Source organism: Cupressus sempervirens, chromosome 3 (genome assembly GCF_028749045.1).
Source record: "Cupressus sempervirens isolate cs-2001-9-10 chromosome 3, ASM2874904v1, whole genome shotgun sequence".
NCBI classification, from domain to species: domain Eukaryota; kingdom Viridiplantae; phylum Streptophyta; class Pinopsida; order Cupressales; family Cupressaceae; genus Cupressus; species Cupressus sempervirens.
The window spans coordinates 698700395-698722240 of NC_143120.1; the positions used below are offsets into that span (position 1 = coordinate 698700395).

Here is a 21846-nt window from a genome sequence, read left to right on the forward strand (position 1 = left end):
GTTCTTCATGTTGTGCATAGAGAAAGTGGTAAGATTTCGTGGCTAACTCTTGTAATCTATTTCCTCTATGAATTTTGTTTAATATGAGCACATACTTAGTTGTTAACTCTGTAATATCATCTTTGTCATCTTGTCCATATTTGCAGTAAGGCCATTCTAGCTTAATTGTGTTTCTTAAAGGTATGTTTCTCTGAAATTATATATTTAGAATTGATTTATCCTAAGATGTCGTGTTTGTGCTCCGTAACCAGGATCCCACGATATTTCTTTGTATAATCTAATTTCCCCTATAGTTTTGGATATTTGGTATGGTGGGTGTCATTTTATGCAAAATCTTTGTTGTTTCTAGTGAATATTGGACGAGATTATGGAGTAGTTGTCACAAGGTTATATTGAAGGTTTTCTAGCGATTACATATCTTAACAGTCGGTCCAAGTTTCACCCTTGCCTAAGATTTGCTAGCAAAAAATGATTATAATACATTAGCTTAAATCCATTTCTTTATGTTTAATTTTTTGATTGATCCATTTAGCTCTCTCATATTGTTGTAGGTTCCTGAGAAATCAAATTTCTGTCAAATTTCAAGTTTTTAACTATTGATGGTGTTTTTTTAATCTAAGAGTAAAATAGATTATACAGTGGACTTTACCATCTACTAATACAATTGAGTATACTCCAACCTTTTTTGAGTTCCTGAAGGCTTTTTTTTTTTGTTATTATCTGATGAGGAAATTAATGGGAATGGCTTCACTAGTTATTTCTTGAAAATATTTTCATCTTATTACTTGTTGGTTGGGATCATGTTCTTTCGACTGAGTATTATGTTCATATGTGGTACACGGGTTTCATTTCAAATAGCTTGTAAAGACATTTTATATGCATATTAATTTGGGGTCTATGGCTCCTACATTAATTTTGAGTCTGGTAGTTCATCTTCATGATTTTGAACAATAACTGGAATACCTGTTAGAGATTCTTAGAAATTTCATATGATTAATCTATTTTTCATAAAATATAGTCCCGATCTTAGTTTTGGGCATATGGCTTTCCATAAGGCATGGGACTGATTGTGAAAGATTTTTACAAACACCCATAATCATCATAGGAATTTTCATAATGCTTGTTTCTATGGCCAGAATCATATAGATGTCTACTTCAGGTCATGAACTTGGCCCCCAATTTTAAAAGATTTGTTCTCAAGTTCTGGCTAATTAAACCCCAATATTTTTCCATATACGTTTGACAAACATTAATTAAAATTTATTTTAAAAGGATAAGTCAACAATGAAACATTTAGATTTGGTTATCTGTCAAATATGGATTTACATATAGTCATTAGGTTTCGTCTAAACTATTAAACCAAGTAATAGATATCATATATCATATGACTGTTATCTAATTTTGAAATATATTGTGGCAGATTTTAACTTTTGAAATGTGACTAAGTTTATATTCCAAGTCCAAGTGTTGATTGGGATCCTCCAATCACCGGTGCAATTCAAAGAAAAACTTTAGAAAATGTGTTTGTCATAGAATGTCTAAATATGGAGAAGTCACCACACATTGTTCTTGGTGAAGAATTTCTGGAAAATAAATCGGGGTCAGTGCTTTACAAGGACATTGTTTCAAAATTCTTCATCAACTGCATGGACCTTTTCAAAAATATAGAAATTGTAAAGAAAATGGTGAATGCATATGTTAAGCATCACTTTAAGCCTCTTGAAAACTATGATGCATACATTAGTGTGTATGTAATAGAGATGAGTAATGCTCTCATTGGTGGCTTGTTCTCTCTTGAATCACTAAGTTCATGTGATGCTACTACATCTGTGTATAATTCACTAAAAGTTGTGATTAGCAGTAAATACAAATCTATTATAGATCATGCATAGCATGCTCATCGTTCCTAGCTATCTCGGCAAAATGCGTCAAAAATTTTAGATGCCTACAATGCAATGATATTTCTACAAATTCGTATGTCTCCTCCAATTCCTCCTTATGCACACACCAGTTTCTCCACGATTGTGTCCTCTAGTAGGGAGCTTGTACAAGTCAAAAAATCTCTGAAGTGCTTGTCATGGATGAGCATATGATGCACATATGTACATACACTAAACAACATATGCAATAAAACATATTTGTACACAACTTTGACCAAATTTTAGAAAAGAGAATAGATTAGCTTTCGTGCATATATTTTCCCTTCTGTATGATATTAAATTTTAAAAAAAATCTCAATCAATATTTTATTTACACTATTACCCACTTTAATACTAATTTACAACTTAAAATACTATTTTTTCCTTGTCGTTGTATATATTGACTATAATTCCAAAATTCATATTTCTTAATATTTCATTTCAATAAATCAAAATATGTGTCTTCATTTCTACATTTTCTTACTAATCTCTGACCCTACTACAAATCTAACATGAATACACTACATGAACCTGTGAACAATTGACTTGAACCCATTGTATACAAAGGTGTGATTATGACTGCAAATTTTTTCCAGATTTAACATGTTTCTTTCAAATTTGATTAAGCAATTGCATGTAATGTTATTCACATATTGCTCAATTGATTCCAAATACTTGTTCCCTTCATTTATTTTCATGTATCAAGTTTTATAGGTTCTTCAAGGCTATTTGAACAGCAACAAATTCTGAATTCAAATAAAAAATCACAATCACCCGGTATGTTTCAACCCTATCTTGTCAAAACAAAATTCTAATTCTTCTCTTCACTTATATGTTTTACTTAGTGACTTTTATATGTCTTTCCTTAGTAGTAGAATAAAATTAATTACATTTATGAGATTGGGACTTGAAAAGAAAACTAGTATTTTGATACAATATAGTTGGTAAAAAGAATTTTGAACCAATATCTAATTAGAGTTCCTTTAACATATCAATTCTAATTTGGGCTAATGATTAATCATAACTGGGTATGTGCAGGATCATGGTCAACCATACTATGCCCTTAAGTGGCAACGAAAAATCAACAAATTAGGGTTATGTCAACTTGACATACAATTTTCAACTTGTTATGAACTTTCTATAAAAAGTAGAGATAAAATAATCTCCAAGAAATTGAATTTAGTTTCTAAATTACTAGGCCTTATCTGAAAAAAATAAAATTTGATTGGTCAAAATTTGAATTTTAATGCAATAGTACAAAAATTTTAGGACAAAAATAAAAAGTAGACATATGTCTGACGACCTTAATCAAAATCAAATGATAATATTTTTTAATAAGATTCTAGATATAAGAATTAGACTCATGCTTGGATGTGATGCATATTTTTGGATATTTTTATTCAAAATAAATAATTAATTATAAATTTTATACTGTAGTATTTTTGGAATAAAAAAATCTCATGTCTGACCACCTTAACTAATTCAAAATTCTACAAAATTTAACTTTTTTTTTCGCCTTATAGTAGAAGAAGTATAGAATGTGATGCATCTTTTGGATTTCAAAAATGTTTTACCATTTGAAAGTTATAGTTATTTTTCAATTAGTGTGTCAATCAACACTTTATACATAACTCCATTAGAAAATAAATAATAATTACTTATTGAATTCATAATTTGACAGAAATTATATTTATGGAAAGATAAGAAAATTCTTTAAAAAATATTTTCATTTCATCAAAATTGGGTGAAAAAAGTCATCAAATACATAATTGAAGTAAAAAACACACAAGAATAGGCCAAAAACACATTTTCAAGACATTTTTAAAGTTGACCACGTAGGGTTTCTATCCAAAGATATATTAGGCCTTATAAAGGTATTAATTTTTTGGTTTGGTATCAGGATTGGGGGAAACAAGTGGGAATAGATTTTGAAATGCTTTGAGGCATTTTAGAACTACATATTTTTCAAATCGCCACTTTTTGGCACACCATGATTCTACACATACCCAACTATAATTTATATAATAAAATTAATATATAATATTCAATATAGTTATAGTTCAAACAAATGGAGAATCAAGCTACAACAATTATATAATAATTCTAATAAAATATAAATGATATTTAATTTCAATTGGTAAGTGATACATTGTTTAGTGATATTGTTATCATGATTCAACTATATTTTTCAATCATACTCATTGATACCATGTTTCATGGGTAGTGGTTTGTAAAACCCATCTTCCATCCAATATGACTCTGGCTTGACTACACTTAAGTACGAAAACTTAGGAAGTCATGGTGCTTGAACTTTGTGAGCATCACCAGTTCTAATTCATGGTAGGTGTTCCATTCATTCTCATTAAATATGGGTTTTTTGAAACACTACATAAGCAAAACATACCACTTTGACCTACTATGGTGGTCTCTTTTCTAACAGATATCATAGATCATATAAACCCATTTAGTGATTTTACATGTTAAAAGTAACATTGCGTACTACATATAGATGTGTACAGACAATAACAAACACATGTTTGACTCCCTTGTTTATCTGACATGGTTTCTTAATATAACTTGTACACAATGGATTTTGTAGCTAGTGCAAGGGTTCATTTAAAGTTGGATGACAGCCTTTGGCATGTCACGCATATGTGTACCTTTGACTTCTAAAATGTGTTGTCCTAATATGGCACAATTATCAATTATTATGTAATGACATTATGGAGAAATGTCAAAGTCATTATTCATATATTTACAATACTTTAGATAGAGATGTTGAGTTTCTTTTCCATGGGTCTTTAGTGATTTGAAAAATATCGCACCTTAATTTTCATTACCTATTTTTGTTAAGTCTTACTTCAAATGAAATCATACACAAGTTGCAATTATTAATACAAAGTTTGAATATGAATGATGCTAGACAATAACATTTTAAAAACCTAAAGTTGCTACTGCAACTTGAAGTTGATATCACAAATACACTCTTCATCTTGGCAAGTGCACGTGTGACTGTCTTAGGACAAAATGGTTCTACTTGAATCAATATTGCTTTTTGAAATTCGCCTAGTTGTAGTTGAACACATCATGAGATACTTACAAGGCACTCGTAACCTTGGGCTCAAGTATGAGAAATTTTAATTTGACCTACATGGATACATTGACTCGGATTGGGCTGGAAGTGTTAGTGATAGGAAAAGCACTTTAGGATGTTGTTTTAGTTTAGGCTTGGCAATGATATCATGGATATGCATAAAATAGTCTTCAGTAGCACGAAGTTCCATAGAATTCGAATACATTGCAGTAGCAATGGCTTCTCGAGAAGTAGTTTGGCTTAGAAGTTACTTGTGGGATTATATGGTCAAGCCATGAATCCTACTATTATTCATTGTGATCATCAGAGTTCAATCAAGCTTTTTGTGTGTCTAGTTTTTTGTGATAGATCCAAACATATCAAAATTCCTTATGATTATGTAAGAGATATGGTAGATAGGAATACTATAAAATTAGAACATATTTGAACTGTAGATCAGACAACATATATTCTTACCAAACCTCTCTCTCAAGTGAAGATAAATCACTTCAGGAAAAGACTTGGTATGGTTGAATTGTAATTCATTTGTATTCTTTAAATTATTAACAAAATAATTTAATTGATAGGCTATTGACTATTATGGGCTCCACCACTGTATTCTTTAAATTATTAATAAAATAATTTAATTGATAGGTTGTTGACTATTATGGGCTCCACCATTTGTATTCATTATTTTAGAGGCGATGATCTCTGAAATAATGAACACTTGTATGAAAGACATTATGCAAGATGACGATCTCTTAGATAATGTGCTAAACAGTAGAGATCAATTGTCAGATCTAGATGAGTTCAAGATCACATTGTGATGTAGACATTGTTAGGCCTATGAGTCACAATTTGGATAAAGGAAGAATATTATTCTTTGGAGTTTATCTGGTGTTTTGATAGATCTTAACTCAGGATCACGTTGCGATATAGGAATACCAGTACCTATGAGTCACAACTTGGATAAATGAAGAATTTAATTATTCTTTGGATGTTATCCAGTATACTGTATTCATTGTAATACTATTATCACTAGTATCAATGATATGTCATATCATAGATATAGTAATATGACATAGTATCATGTGTTCAATGATATCACATGCTAAGAAGATTCACATAGATATAGAGTATCATTTTATACTTATTCATCGTAATTGATGATGCTAGCTATGTTATGTCTTAGTATGATTATCAAGTTAAGAGGGAGTGTTAAAACTATAACTATGATCATCATATTGGTCTAACTATGTAGATCACATAGACTTCATCTTTCATGTAATATCGTCTGAAGGCTTACTAACACATTACACCTTGACTACGCATGATTGGTGATTTATTATGATGAGTATATGAACTAGCATTAATCTTAACTAAATTTAGTTTTGTTTGTTTGTTAAACTATATCTCCTTTTAGGCGTCAATTATAAGAGAGCATTGTGGGCCAACCTAAATAGGGTCATGTCCCTTTAAGGGGCATGCCTTTTGGTTATGGTATATGAGTAAGGTGTGGTTGTAGTTAAAGAGTACACAATAGAATACCAAGTCTGCTCCTTTAAGCAACTCTACCACAAATCGAATACTTGTTGAGACAAATATATTTCAGAATAACAATTAATATTGACATCTTATTTCAACGTTAGATAGAAGGAAGATCATAATAGAAACCATACAGAAAGGTATTATCTCAGATATGGTTACTTAGAATTTGCAGAAACTTTATAATCAGTGTATAATCTAGGTATGATACAAATATATTTCACAGTAGAAGGTTCAATGGGATCATTTTTTTGTGGACAGTGCTACGTGGGAGGATGCAGAGGAGATGCATAGATCATTTCCTTGTATTTTTGCATAGGCATCTTGTTGTTTTCACTTATGTAGACATTTCGGTGTATTGTGTGATTATTTTGTTTTGATTGAGTAGACATCGGGTCAATGTCTCTTCCTAGTGGGGAGGGATGACATGACCCATCCTATGATGTTCCTATTTTCTAGCTTTCTCGCAATGACTTCTATGACCTTTGACTTGGTCAATAGAATTTGGGTATTAATTGAGCATAATAGCTAAATTAAATGCTTTTAATTTCAAATTTTGGATATAACTATGTTATAGTATTCCATGATAATGATCATGTCATTATAATATATGATGATGATTTTGGTTCATGATTTATGATTCATTATATGAGATAGATAGAAATTGAATATATTTTATTGGTTAGTATTCTAATTATGATGATGATTTCAGTTACTAGCCTATTTTTCAGGTTTGAGTGTCTAAGTGTTTTCAAGGAAAGGCAAGGGTGTGGTTGAGGTCGAAGAGGCTAGCTCCTCAGAAAGGGAAATTTCAAATCCTCTGGTAGGCTAAACACACCATGTTGCAAAATTTTGTCTATTGATTAATTTCTATATATTCTTGTCTATATCATGTCATGATTTGAATTTTGTTTCTAAACACACCATGTTGCAAAATTTTGTCTATTGATTGATTTCTATATATTCTTGTCTATTTCATGTCATGATTTGAATTTTGTTTCTACTTTAAACTCGTCTGGGAAATCTAGAAGGATAATTAATAACCATTTTATTTATGCACCTATGATATATGTAGAGTCATCCAATGTGAGAGATCATCAAGGAAACACCTAAATTTAATTGCGTTGTAGGAATTAATTTGACAAGATTGAAAAATGTGTATTGTTGCATTTAATCCCTACACTAATCGCATTTATTCTTCCTTCCAAATGGGAATGAATAAAAGCTTAAAATGAATTCTATCTATAGAATCAACCATTTATATAATTATGGATGTTAAAAAGGGAGAATAATGGAATTCTTGAATAATTTTTATCTAATGCATTAATTAGGTTTTTCAAATTAGAAATTGCAGCCACTAAATGTTATCTGGTATGCAGCGAGAATCTGCATGCAACGTGTCTTTGGTAATAAGAGGAGTTTCCTAAAACAAAATAATCAAATTATGTAGTTTTCGCAAGAAGGAAAAACATAATCTCTCTCTCTCTCTCTCTCTCTCTCGAAAATCGTTGTGGTTGGAGGACAACTGTTTTTGGGGAATCAGTAGATCGAATTTGGCAATTTCTTTCTCCGGGAGTGGGTGGCGCACATCTGGGAGGTTATTGGCATCACCTAGTTATTCTCAGTATGTCCTGATATCTATTGATGCTTCCTTTACTAGCAATCTGTGTAAGTTATCAAATGCTTAATTTAAGCCTGCAAGGGTCTAATTTTCTCTTCAGATTGGGGTTTTCTTTTGATCTTTGCAGGAGCCAATTAATGGCTCTATAATCCTCTATGCAGAGGTTCTTTGTTTTCGCTATGTGTTGATTTATTGATTATTGTCATCTTTTCCTATTGGGTCGCATATCAAAACTATTTTTGTTATTTGTCTGCCTCGTGGATTAGGCGATGTAGCATAGAAGTCCCTTAGTCATATGAAATTGTATTTATCTCAACTGTCTAAGCTGTTGTCAAGGGTGGAACTCATCATTCTACATGAAGTGTCAATTCACAATTTCCTCTTGACCAGTTCTCTCCAATTAACATCCTGTGAAGTCGCTCTTGGTTCATTATCTCATCTCTTAAATTGGACCATTCTTAAACACCACATACTAATGAAAAAATTAAGCTTGGTAAAAATAAGTCGACTTTGACTATTTAATACTTTTAGTGTTAGAATGAAGCTTAGTGTGTGATGTTTAAGCTGTCCGCTTAAATTGCCTTTCACTTCCTTGAGTCACGTCATATATGAAATAGCAATTATGTTTACTGAAGCACCCCCTTTCCATTTTACGGGCCTTTGCGGCTCCTGCGATACCACTAAATTTTGTTAACCATTGCATTTTGGCATTCAACTGTTCGGTGTTTATATCCTGTGTTGAACCTGCAGTGTTGTTCTTGTTTTCACACTACCTTACCAGCAACGCCACTACCATGGATAGGCTTGACAATAAACGAGTTGGGTAAGGGAAGGTGAGAACTGAAATTAGAAGTCTGAGCCATTGTTCTTCCACTTTCTATTGAATCTTGTGGTCTGTTTATTAGGATGTTTTAAACATCACATACTAAGCTTAATTCTTAGATCAAAAGTGTTAAATAGTCAAAGTCAACTTTTTTTTGTCCAATCTTAATTCTTCCTTTAGTTTATGATGTTTAAGAGTGGCCCGCCCATTACTAATATGTGGCAGAGTTTAATTTTCCTCTAGAAAATCGAGCCATGCCTCCCATAAAGAAATCTGGTGAACCAAGATGTTTAATCTCCTTTGAATGTTGCATGTATAATATTTTATTATACTGCATTGTTATTTACTCAAGTGTACAATATTTAAGAATGCTGCATTATTTTCTATTTAGATGTAAAAGTTTTTTGAAATTGGTACAAATATCGGAGTTGTGGATAATCGATCTGTCATTAATAATGTGATTCAACCATAATGTGATATGAGGTTTATGTGAATAGAATTGCATTCTTTAATCTAAATGTTTACCAAACGTAATGTTTTAGCTAAATAGTGTTATTATATATGGTTCTGACATTAGCATGATCAGAGAATGGCAGAAGTTGTCAGCATCTTGAATTGAATATCTAATGTGATTTCTTAAAAAGAAATTTGTTTCTTGGTTATCTAAAATTATTTTCTTCACCTTTTTTGTGTGTGTTTTTTTAATTTTCTTATGGGATGGGTATCGAATGTGGGAGGGTAGAACTAAATAAAATATTTTTTTTTCTTTTTATTTGTCACCTAAATTATGGTTGTCAAGTGTTTTGGCCAAAGTCACTCTTGCATGTGTAGGTATTCTTGTTTTTGTTTCATCTACCTATCACATCCATGATTATGTTCTACATGTTAGGCATGTGTTGCTATTGTAGTTAGTTTCATGGTTGCACTAGATCCATCACCAGATCCATCTAGTCCTCTTGTTCTGGGTTGCTATGCTTATCAAGCAGGGTCAGAGAGTTCTTTGTATCAAGGACAAAAAATGATATAATCCTATGTGGTTGGGCAATAAAACTCCCATCTTACATAGAAGATGGACAGATGTTCAAAGCTCTTGAGGCCAAGACTTGCAGGCGGACACTTGTCTTAGACATTTTATTAGATTTTATGATGTACTTGATTTTGATGTACTTACTAGGATGATGTGCTTTATGAATGTACTTTTCATGAACTATGGATCACAAGGGATGCTTGATGTGTAGGTCAACATCATTTGTATGATTTTATGATATGACATTGTAATATTGTAATTTATTATATATTTCATTTATGTATTTTCCATGTAATTAATGGATGGTTGAATAGTCAACTATGGACTCTATTTTATTTTATATGTTTACTTTTCTACATTATATGCTCCTTGATGATGTGACATGTTTAGTAAGATTTAAGATCTTACATTCCTCATTTAGCATAATTATCATCAAGTTGATTATAGTTCACATTTAGTTGATTTCAAAAATATCACAATTTTCAATGATACATGCATACTATTCAATGTTTCTTGATGTCACAACTCGTTCCTTCAAGGACGTAGCTATCCTCCCTACAAATTGCACCATTGACTAAATTTCAAAAAAATGAAAACGCAATGATTTTTTTTGAAAATTTCAGCATTTAATCTTCATGATCTATATATTTTGTGATCGAAAACAACAAAAGTTTTTAGAAAATTTTGTTGTGTTTTCATGAATCTGAAAAAGAATCATGTTGGACCTTTATTTTTTGTCTTCGATGCGTTTTGTTGGAGATTAGCCAACGCTTTCCTTCAAAAACCAAATAAGTCAATTATTGTTTCCATGTGGATTAATTAAACCTTTTCATATTTTATATATTAATCAATTGATTCAATGAGATATGAACAATATTAATATTTGGAAGATGGAAGTTACCAAATTCTAACAAGAATCTACTAGCACTATAACAGAATACCACTATTTCTCCTATTTTCTTCATGCAATGGATGATAATAGATTGGGGATAGTGGGGTATTTTAGGGGGAGATTCATTCACTCTGCAGAAAAGAAACGGGAAAAGACAACACTAGTGTTGGGCACTATCCTTCTTTTTTGTTTTCTTTGCAAGAAGAGCCCAATGTGGTAGGCATGGAGAACCCAAGACTAAGGGTCCATTTGGTTTGTGAGATTTAAAAAACCAAGATTTCTACAAACCTTGGTTTAGCCAAATCAAGGTTTTGCAAATATTCATTCCAATTTTTGGGATTTTACTTGAACTATTTGTTTCACTTAGAAGATGCGTGTGAAGACACATTTTTATGAGTAAGGTTGGAGATGAAGGAAAATTTCAAAAAGTAGTCCAATATATTGTTTTTACACTCCTTAAAAAACATAACCATGTTTTGATTTTCAATTCCTATTTGCTAGTCGAAAGTTGGAAAACCTAGTTTTGACGCAAAATTGGAAGTCTGGTATGCTAATTCGATTTTGCCAATTTTGAAACAAACACAAAAAATTTCAAATCAAGATTTTGGAAAAGCCAATTCCTATCATCTTCTAGGAACCAAACAGACCCTAAGTGTGTTGTCCTACAAGGAAGCTTTGCATCTGTATAGAAGGAAACAAAAATGCTAGTTTGGGGGGTTAAGCCCTGGTTTGTGGCTAGGCAATGAAGAGTATGGATGGTAACAATGAGGGCAACATAGAAAGTCCATATGGGTAGTATTGTGCACATGCAGAGTTGATTGTCATCTGTTTTGAATCACTAACATATCTACATCAAGTACTATTTTTCTTAAAGTCGTAATCGTGATAGGTATGCAATATAATTTCTTCAATTAAATTTGTGTATAAAAATAGTAACAATAAAAATTAATTGGCCAATGATTATGCAAGTCATGATGTATCTATTTATCTCTTTTATGGGTTCGTATGTCTTTTATTAGGGTAGCTACATTTTGGCTCTCCTACATGTAATTGTGACTTCTTTTGTTTTAGCAACATAAATTATTATCATTGAGTTTGGGGTTAGTGATCTTATTTCATCCAAAACCATTTGGACGCCTACTTATGTGTGTCATTCTTTAATATTTTTTTACCATGGAAAATGGTGTCTTTCTTATAAGAAGAGACCAACATCGTAGGGCTTGATTTTGTTTTTGGAAGATATGTGTTGATTATGGCTATTGTGGAATATGATATTTGTGTCTTGTGTTTAATTGTTATCCTATTATATTTCATCAATATAAATTGTATGAGAATGTTAAATGGTGTTAATGCTAACAACAATGCTATGGACATCTAGAATTTATTTTCACTTTGTTCAATAGATAATAAAAATATCTTCTCTTTTCATAGATCATAGCATATACTTATTTTGGTTGCTACTATGATGGATTTTTATGTTGATGTCTATATGCATGAATGCAATAATGTTTGAGCTCTTCATAGTATACAAAAAAAAATGGAGTTTTATTTTCAACTTGTGATGAATTAGTTTCTAAGGATAATGGTTAGTTATGAACATGTGTTTTTCTTTTAGACTCATATCTTCTATAAAATAAAGTCACTTAATAACGTGTTAAACAGAGAATGTTGTATGTCATGTTTAGATGTTTATCTATTTGAAAATGTAGTTAGGATGAATGCAATTCTTATATTCTTCACAAGTGTTTTCACATGTTGAAATAGAAAATGATTCTTGATATACTTCTTAGGAATTGAAAGCATGTTTCTTTTGTTTCTTTTATATGCACCTTGTGTAACTATGTCTTATAAATGAGCTCTAGATATGATGGATTTCTTGAGATACAATTTGATTGAGAATGAGTTTCATTACATTAAAGAGAAGATATATTTTACTTGATGTACACAATTCCATTACTTCCCTTAGTGTTTCTTGTTTAGGCTTCCTTGTTGCCCGATTGGGTATATTTCATGTCAGGAAAGATTTTGGGGAAGTTTAATAGCTTCGTGGTAGGGTGGTAAAGCACTCCTACAATATTATTTTCCTTTGTATTCTTGAATAGATTCTAGACCTTCTATTATATTGGTCCTTATGATCATAACATCATGATATTTTGATGTAGTCCCTACATATGATATCAGAGCTCTTGCTTCCACACTAGGGCCTTGAGTTCACTATGCTAAGTTGTGACCCTAGGTCACACAACTGTAAGTCAACCAAGCTTTATATGTACATATGCATTGGTTTCTTGAGCTTAATGCTGAAGTCTTCCATCTATGATTAATTTAGACATTAATGAAGGATGGGATACTACATGTGTATGTCATGCTTTTGGTTGACCTTGCTTGTTTAAGAAAAATATGCACAAAATGGAAACATTCTAAAATAATTGGTAATTTATGTACCTCGGATTGGTATGATTGAATTTTGATTGAAATTTGATGTGATTACATTAAGTACTTGTCCTTTACATGTGTGAGACAAGAAAGTTGTGAATTTATATTATCTATTGAGGTAGTTAAGTTGATGGTTGACTTTAGCACTAGGTTATGAGTGTTTATAAAATTCTAGACTTGGCTTGTGATAGGAATTAAAATTTGTCTTTTATTGTGTAAGTGACATGTGATGTATATGTGGTGCAAGAATTTTGATGCTAGATTTCGCAAGATTCTTGGAATTACCTAGCATGATATATAATAAGAACATGGATTTTGTTTGCAAAAGTATTGCATGCTGCTGCATTTTGCATTTAGGAATGCATGAGATTGAAAAAAGGAAAAAAAATATATAATTATCAAGATGTATTGTGCATGTGATGCATGTTTCTTGAAGTTTGGTCATGTTCTTAGCAATCCTTGGATGCAAGGTGTCATGAAGAATCTACTCCATCTTGGTGACTAGTGAGATTCATTGCATTTTAAGTGAATTGGATTCCAATTAGTTATGTTATTTTTATGTTTTCATGAACTTTGAAGTGATGAAGGGCTAGCTTGAGTTTTTATGTTCCTTTTGACCACCTAGCCACTATAATTTATATGGTCCATCTTGTCTGGCCTTTATTCGCTTTTATTTTTATTAATTTTGTTCTTCAAATTTTGGACTTGAATTGAACCTTGACTTTGAGATTTCTTTTGATCTTGAGGTGGCTAGGGTGTATTTTTATATTATTAGTCATGGGATATGAAGTGATGTTCTTTATCATGTTCAATATGGAATATTGATAGGATGTATAAGGGAGTAAATTGTGAAGAACATGTCATTCTTCCTCTTGCATTGGTTTTTCATCTTTTTTTCATAGTGCATATGATATTTGGGAAGTTTACCTTTTAGTGAGGGTGTCGAATGTGGACAAACAAGGAAGGGTAGAAGTGATGATTTCCTTTTCACTCTACCTACCAGTATAAATTTGGTATGAAAATGCTTTGGCCAAAGCTATGTGTATATGTTTATTCGATATTCTTTCCCATGTGACATCTCCCTGCAACATCCATGATTAGATCTACTTTGACATAAGTAGAAAGTAGTATGTTTCATCGCTGCACCAAATATCTCCTATCTTTTTGTATTGTGTTGAGACTTATGGGAATTTTAGGGTTGGAAATTCTATGTGTTAGGTAGGATCCCAAGGAAGTGTAAGCCTTCATGTTTGGGTAGGAAAGCACATCAAACATGTTTTTATGTCTTTTGATATCTACTAGTGATGATTAAATGGAGAGAAGGTCATACATCACATCTTGTGTGCCATCGTGGACTAAGAACACTTACATAAATGAAACTAGGAATGCTCAAATTATGTAAAGATGTAATAATTGTTATGTGATATTTTCATGTGATATTTAAGGTAGTGTGCAATTTAGTTACTATTGAGATGAGGAAATATTTGATTTGATATTTCATCGGATACTTGATTCAATTTATGAGATAACATGGAATGATATTTTGGTGTTGTTCCTATAAATGAAATAGAGGGAATGGCATATCATAAGAAAGGGAGAATATTGTTGGAGATAGGTAGTCAAAATTTGTAAAACTATAGATGGTAATGAAATTCACAGACTCACGTGGAAAAAGTTCTTGAACTGATTAACTATTACATGTGCTTACTTCAAGTGTTTGTTTATCTATCTTTTCAATATATATTAGTACTATCTAGGAAAAAAAAAAATCTAATTTTATTAGAATGCATTCAAACGAAAAATAAGTTCATTGAAGGAAATGAAAATCTGACCCAATGTTAATTAGATAATTTAGTCAATACTATTGATAGAATTGAATGTGGTTACATACATTATTGTGAATAATGGAAGTTAAAGTTTGATCCTGATAATATGATTTATTTTTCCTAATGTCTTTGGATATGATTGACATTTCTTATATACTGCAAGGATTATGCATTTTCTATGGGGAGAAGGATGTCACAACTTGTTCCTTCAAAAGGAAAATATATCAATTATTATTTCTAAATAGATTAATCGAATATTTTCATATTTTATATATTAAGCAATTAATTCAATGAGATATGAACAATATTAATATTTGGAAGATGACAGTTACAAAATTCTGACAATAATCTACTAGTACTATAATGGAAGACCACTATTTCTCCTCTCCTCTTCATGTAATGGATGACAATAAATCAGAGGGTAAGTGCACCAAGTTGTGGTGCCAAAAACATGACACACAAAAAAAATAAAAAAATTCTAAAAGCATACATGCGCTATAGTGCACACGTGCTTTGGCTAGGCTCCACAAGCCTAAGCCAAAGCACATGCGCACTTTTTAAAATCCCAAGTCTTAATTAATATATGGGCTACAAACCTACGACCCATTTCATTTGTTTTTGTTGTTGCATTCTTTCTCCTCAATAGTGTGCATGCAAGTTGTAAAACTTGAAGAATTCGCTCACCCACCTCCTCAAAATGCCTCCTTATTGCCGGAGATCAAGATCGGGATCATGTAGTATGTTTTCTACTCTTGTTCTTGTATTGTTTTATATGTTTTTGCATTGTTTTGTAGGTTTTTTCAATTTTTCCTTAAATTTGTTTATTTATTTAGAATACAATTGGTTTCTTATTAGGAAATGTGAATAATCAACCGCCAAATCCCCAACCTGATCAAAAAAATCAAAATGAAAACCCTCCACAAGATCCAAATCAAAACCCTCCACAAGATGAAAATCAAAACCCTCCACAAGAAGAGCAAGAAATTCCACAACATGTACTGATTGAAAGACCTCCTTCGGGCACCCAAGACAACATAATGAATGAAATAGAAAGAGGGAAAAATGAATTAAAAGTAATCATTGGTAGGTTGAAAGCTTGTATAAAAACCAATCCTATGAGACCACAATTGGCACCCTCCCTTGAGTCCATTATGACCCATGTAGCTTATGTTAGTGGTCAGTTGGATATCTAATATGTTAAGAGGGAAGAACAAAGAAAATGTTATGAGAACAGATTATCCTATAAAGATGTACAATAAATGGAAATAGCAAAAGGTAGCATTTGTGCATGTTTAAAAAGCTTGGAGAATAAGACATTATTAAACATACAACTAAAAGTTTCCCCATCCATTGGTGCATACATGATGATATTAGAAATAATTTTTGAGCTGGATGGTGGATGGTCTTTGATGCCCCTTCCTGCAATAATCACAAGGTTCCAATTTATTTCTTAAAGAAATTGTATTGTGAATTCATCCTTGGGGAGATCGCCAATTATTTTGATATGTTAGATCATTTGAGAGGTTGGGGGCATGTCGTGACCTCACTAGTAAATTTAGGGCTAAATTGTGACGCAAAAAGGTCTCAATTTCGACAAGAGTAGGTCGCTAAAGCCACCAAAGTACATTAGACATATCAAATTGTGCATCAGCATAGCCACCAGGGCTAGCCTCTAAGAGCAATCTAGAAAATTTCCACTATTCAGAAGGGTGACAAGAATCATAGTCCATCTTGCAAAAATCATTTTCCAGAACGATACACAGGCTTTCTCAAGAGTATAGAGAATAGCCCAAGCTTCCATCTAATTTTTAGAATGATTACTTAAGGAAGTAGAAAAGAAAAACTAAACAGGGCTTAAAGTTCCACTACTAGTACCACCCATTCCTGTTGGACGTGGATTACTCCTTGAAAACCCATCTATATTGATTTTGAGGAAATCATTTGGGAGGGGAGACACTAACCTAAATGGTTCACTTTCTTGACTTGCTAAACTCTGGGACCAAACCTATTTTGTGAAGAAAGAGAAAAGCATTGATCCAAGTGATTAGCAATGTGGAGATCTAAATGAACAGTTGACTGAGATAGCTCTTCTTTCGACAGACCACCCTCTCGTGAAATCTCATTCATATTATAATCTTGCACGATCTTATCATAGCAAAGGTGATTATGAAATTGCTGGCCGCTACTACATGGCATCAGTCAAGGTAAGCCAGAAGCCACTGGATTTTTTGTTGCCATACTTTGGGTTGGGACAGGTTAAATGAAATTGGGAGATCTTAAGAGTTCTCTCTCAAATTTTGAAAAGGTTCTGGAGGTTCACCCTGAGAACTGTGAGAGCTTGAAAGCTGTAGGCCAGATATATGCTCAACAAGGGCAGCAAGAGAAGGCTTTGGAAATTCTAAGAAAGGTAACTCGCATAGATCCAAGTGATGCTCATTCCTTTATTAAGATGGGTGAGTTATTGATATCATCATACCCCAGTGCAGCCTTATATTCTCTTAACACAGCAAAGTCTCTTCTGAAGAAGAGCAGAGAAGATGTACCCATTGAATTGTTAAACAACATTGGGGTTCTTCATTTTGAGCGTGATGAACTAGAGTTGGCTCAACAAACTTTCATGGAGGCATTAGGAAATGGCGTTTGGGTTGAATTCATCAATAAAAGCCCCAGTATCAATTCTGAAGTTTTTCCTGTGTGTTTAAAGGATATGGAATTCTTCCATCGACTAGAAGAAGGTGTTTCACTTGAGTTTTCGTGGGATAAAGTGACAACACTATTTAAATTGAGTTTCTTTTTAAATACTATTTAAATATAATTTAAAATATGAATTTATCCATGAGAAATCCAATGAATAGGTGCTCCTGCATCATAGACTGAGATGTTGATGCAAGGTATGATGTTACTGACTTCCCTCTTAGCACCCTAGTCCACCAACTCATACATGAAACCATGGGACAAAAAGGAAAAAATGTTGGATTTAAAAGCTTTTTCGATCGGTTATTAGGAGTATGAACGAGGTCTGCATGTCAGATTCGAATGAAGCCCTAAGATTCATTCAAAGCCCCCACACCAATATCAGCATGGAGGCTTTGAGTGAAGCCCCTTGGGACCTTCATTCAAAGATTTGGCTTCATTTGAAGCCCCTAAAATTTAGCTTCCCCACTTTCCATATGATTTCTTCATTATGGAAAGTGGGAACCATTATTGTGGCCCTACCCAGGAACAAAATTTTATCACCTAATTTTCCTTTTGTTGACTTCATGATCTTTCTATGAAGCAAATAAAATAATAACTAACATTTTCTATGTTTCAAACGTCTATGTTGACTAAAGAACATCTGCTGAAATAACTTTATTTGACAAATTCCATTAAAAATTTATAACCTTTTTCAACCTAGACTTATATTAGACATTTTATAAGTTACACTAGATTAACATGTTTAAAAGTAACTACACATCTAAATGTGTGCACTACATAAGTGTGCGATAAAAATATATATGTATATTTCAATCTATCTTGACATATGTTCATAATCACTCGTATGAAAAGGAATGTATTCAAATATTTCAAGCTCATCTTTGTCATTTGGCTCCCCAAAAATGTGCATACAAGTAACAAAATATTATAGAAAGTCAAGTATTCAAACTATTTGCTAAATGTTACAAGAGAACGATAGATCGTTCATTGTTGAATATATAAAATATTTCATATACCACAGAATAACTATTTTATAAATGGAAACTTTCATACATGGGATGAAGCATTCTGGTTGTTTGAAAGTCTATTGGACATTGCGAGCTTGCATAAAAAATATCACAGTAGTCCTTGAATGCTTGAATGTTCTTTTTTCACCTATAAGTAGTGGTGAATATAGAAATAATGAGACATTTTATTTAATCTACTATATGGATTTGAAGCAAACAAAATTATTATAGCAACTCAATGCAAAGGAAAATCAATATATTTAATTTAAAATAGTCTAAATGTGTTCATACAAAAACTATAAATGATTATCCCTATTTAATTGATCTTTATATATTCCTAGTTTTTCAGCTAATGACCAGCCAAATGAAGCCCATAAAGACAACAAGACACAATTTATACCCAATTAGCATTTTAGAATATTATGAGTGAACCACTTTTCTTTCTTTGTAGCCTATTTTATCTTGGAAATAGGATACCAAATCATGTTGTTATCCTTGATTTATAATCTTATCCTAGTTGATATTTTCTAACAAAAAATTCAATAATCTATTTAAATAACTTGTCTTTTATAGTGTTAACCATTCTCCAAAAATACATATATTTTTTTTCTAAAAATATCTTCGAACTCAATGGAAAGCTCATGATTCAACTACCTCTTGTCTCCTATTGAGGTATTTTGGGGATGATATAATAAATAATTCATTCCATCCTACATTGGTAATACTTCTTATTTGGTGAATACATCATTTCATCAAAAAGACTCTTTGTGCGGTGAACCTTTAGTATTTTACCTATACAATAGATAGATCAGAAGCAACAACATATTTAAATAAACTAAATATCTCTAGAAACATATATGTATATATGTAATAATGTAAATCAAATCAATCTGGAATATTTTCAAGATATAAGTTAAATTCTCATGGATCATTTAGAAGTCATATGTCACAAAAATCTTCAAGTGGGTTACAATTTCTTATTTTTGAAAAATAAATCAAATATTGAATAAATTTGAACCTAAGATTTATTTAAAATAATTTTAAGATATATATTCAATAAAAAAATAAAAAAATAAAAGATAATAGAACCATATCATTGAACATAAGAGGAACAAAATTTCATCACTTGTTTTTCCTTTTGTTGACTTCAAAATCTTTCTATGAAACAAATTAAAAATATATATATATTCTATGTTTCAAACTTCTATATTGACTACAAAACATCTTCTCAAATAACTTTATTTGGTGAATTCAATTTAAAAGATTAGAACCATTTTCAACATAAACTTATACTAGATTTTCAACAATTTTCAAACTTCTATTTTGACTACAAAAGATCTCTTGGAATATAGATCAGCCATTGTTGAATATGTAAAATATTTCATATACCATACTATTTAATCTTGCCAGGCTGTTTGAACAGCTACATGACACTGAAAAAGCAAATCTTTTGTACAGGCTAATATTGTTCAAGTTTCCTGATTATGTGGATGCATATCTACGACTTGCAGCCATGGCCCAGGCTCGAAATGAGATCCAACTAAGCCTAGAATTGATTGGGGAGGCACTTAAGGTGGATAAAACCTCAGTAAATGTGATTACCATGCTTGGCAACCTAGAACTGAAAACAAATGACTGGCTTAAAGCAAAAGAAACAATTAAAACTACAGAAAATGTATTAGATGGTAAGGATGCTTATGTTGACATTTCTCTTGGAAACTGGAATTATTTTGCAGCTTCACGCAATGAGAAGAAGGATCCAGATGCGGAGGGAATACATCTTGATAAGGCTAGGGAACTGTATTGTAAAGTGTTGGCTCAGAGACCTGGAAATGTCTATGCTGCAAATGGGGCAGGCATTGTGCTAGCCGAAAGGGGTCATTTTGATATTGCACAGGATATTTTCACACAGGTTCAAGAAGCTATAGCAGGAAACATCTTTGTTCAGATGCCTGATGTGTGGGTAAATCTAGCACATGTCTACTTTGCACAAGGACAGTTTGGGCTTCCAGTGAAAATGTATCAAATTTGTTTGAGGAAATTCTATTTTTGCACTGACACCCAAATTTTATTATATTTAGCTCGATCACATTATGAAGTAGAACAGTGGCAAGATTGTAAAACAACATTATTAAGAGCAATACATTTGGCACCCTCAAATTACATGTTACGCTTTGATGTTTGTGTTGCCATGTAGAAGTTTTCAACTTCAACACTTCAAAAGCAAAAACGTACTGCTAATGAGGTTCGTCAAGCAATGTCTGAATTAAAGAATGCACTCCGTGTGTTTAGCCAACTGTCAGTAGTGCCAAGCCCTCATACACATGGCAGGTTTCAAGGATTAATACAGGTCACCCACGTTGCAACCCTATATGATTGCTTTCACAACCTGCCATCTCCATGCATTTTTTCTATATGTATGCTAATTTGATTTAAGGAACTGTCAGGATATGTAATTGTATGATTTGATCATGAGAAAAACTTTGTGGAATAATGAAATATGATACAAGAAACAAGGAATATGCACTATGTTTCAATGGATTTTTAAAAAAGTCAAGGTTGATTTTGCAAGATGAGCACCATAGAACTTTACAAAATTATGAAGACAAGGCAGATTTTGTGTTGCTGAACAAGAAAGCATATTTCTAATTGAAGTATTGACATAAAAAGTTTAGTAACTATCCTAGAAAGTAATCTTGATGAAAGAGAGCATATTCTTAAAGTAGTGGCTTGGTAGAAATCCATTAAAAGTGTCCATTAAAAAACACAATACAGCCTGAATATGTCAGTATATGGCAGAGAGTTTTACATGGCATTCCTGGGATAAATAGAATAGTAGTCAAGCCCTATTCAAGAATGAAAAAGCTTGTTATTTTCCAAGGAGAGGACTTCTATCAAGATGAATCATTAAATGTGGAGTGCACTTTGTAACAGACACAAAAGATTGCATGAAAGTTGTGAAAGGGGTGTAGAAGATGCT

At 32.0% G+C, this 21846-nt stretch overlaps 1 protein-coding gene and 1 pseudogene across 1 annotated transcript in view; one reads left to right on the forward strand and one right to left on the reverse strand.

The window, feature by feature from the left end:
- The first annotated feature begins 1544 nt into the window (after positions 1-1544).
- LOC149568660 (protein CTR9 homolog pseudogene) lies at positions 1545-21297 on the forward strand (annotated as a pseudogene).
- LOC149568661 (membrane-associated progesterone-binding protein 4-like) overlaps positions 19260-21846 on the reverse strand; it is a 158174-nt gene continuing 155587 nt past the window's right edge. The window contains exon 9 of the transcript XR_016362600.1: positions 19260-19658. The gene's annotated coding sequence lies outside the window, so the exon portion shown is untranslated. The remainder of the gene's footprint in view (positions 19659-21846) is intronic.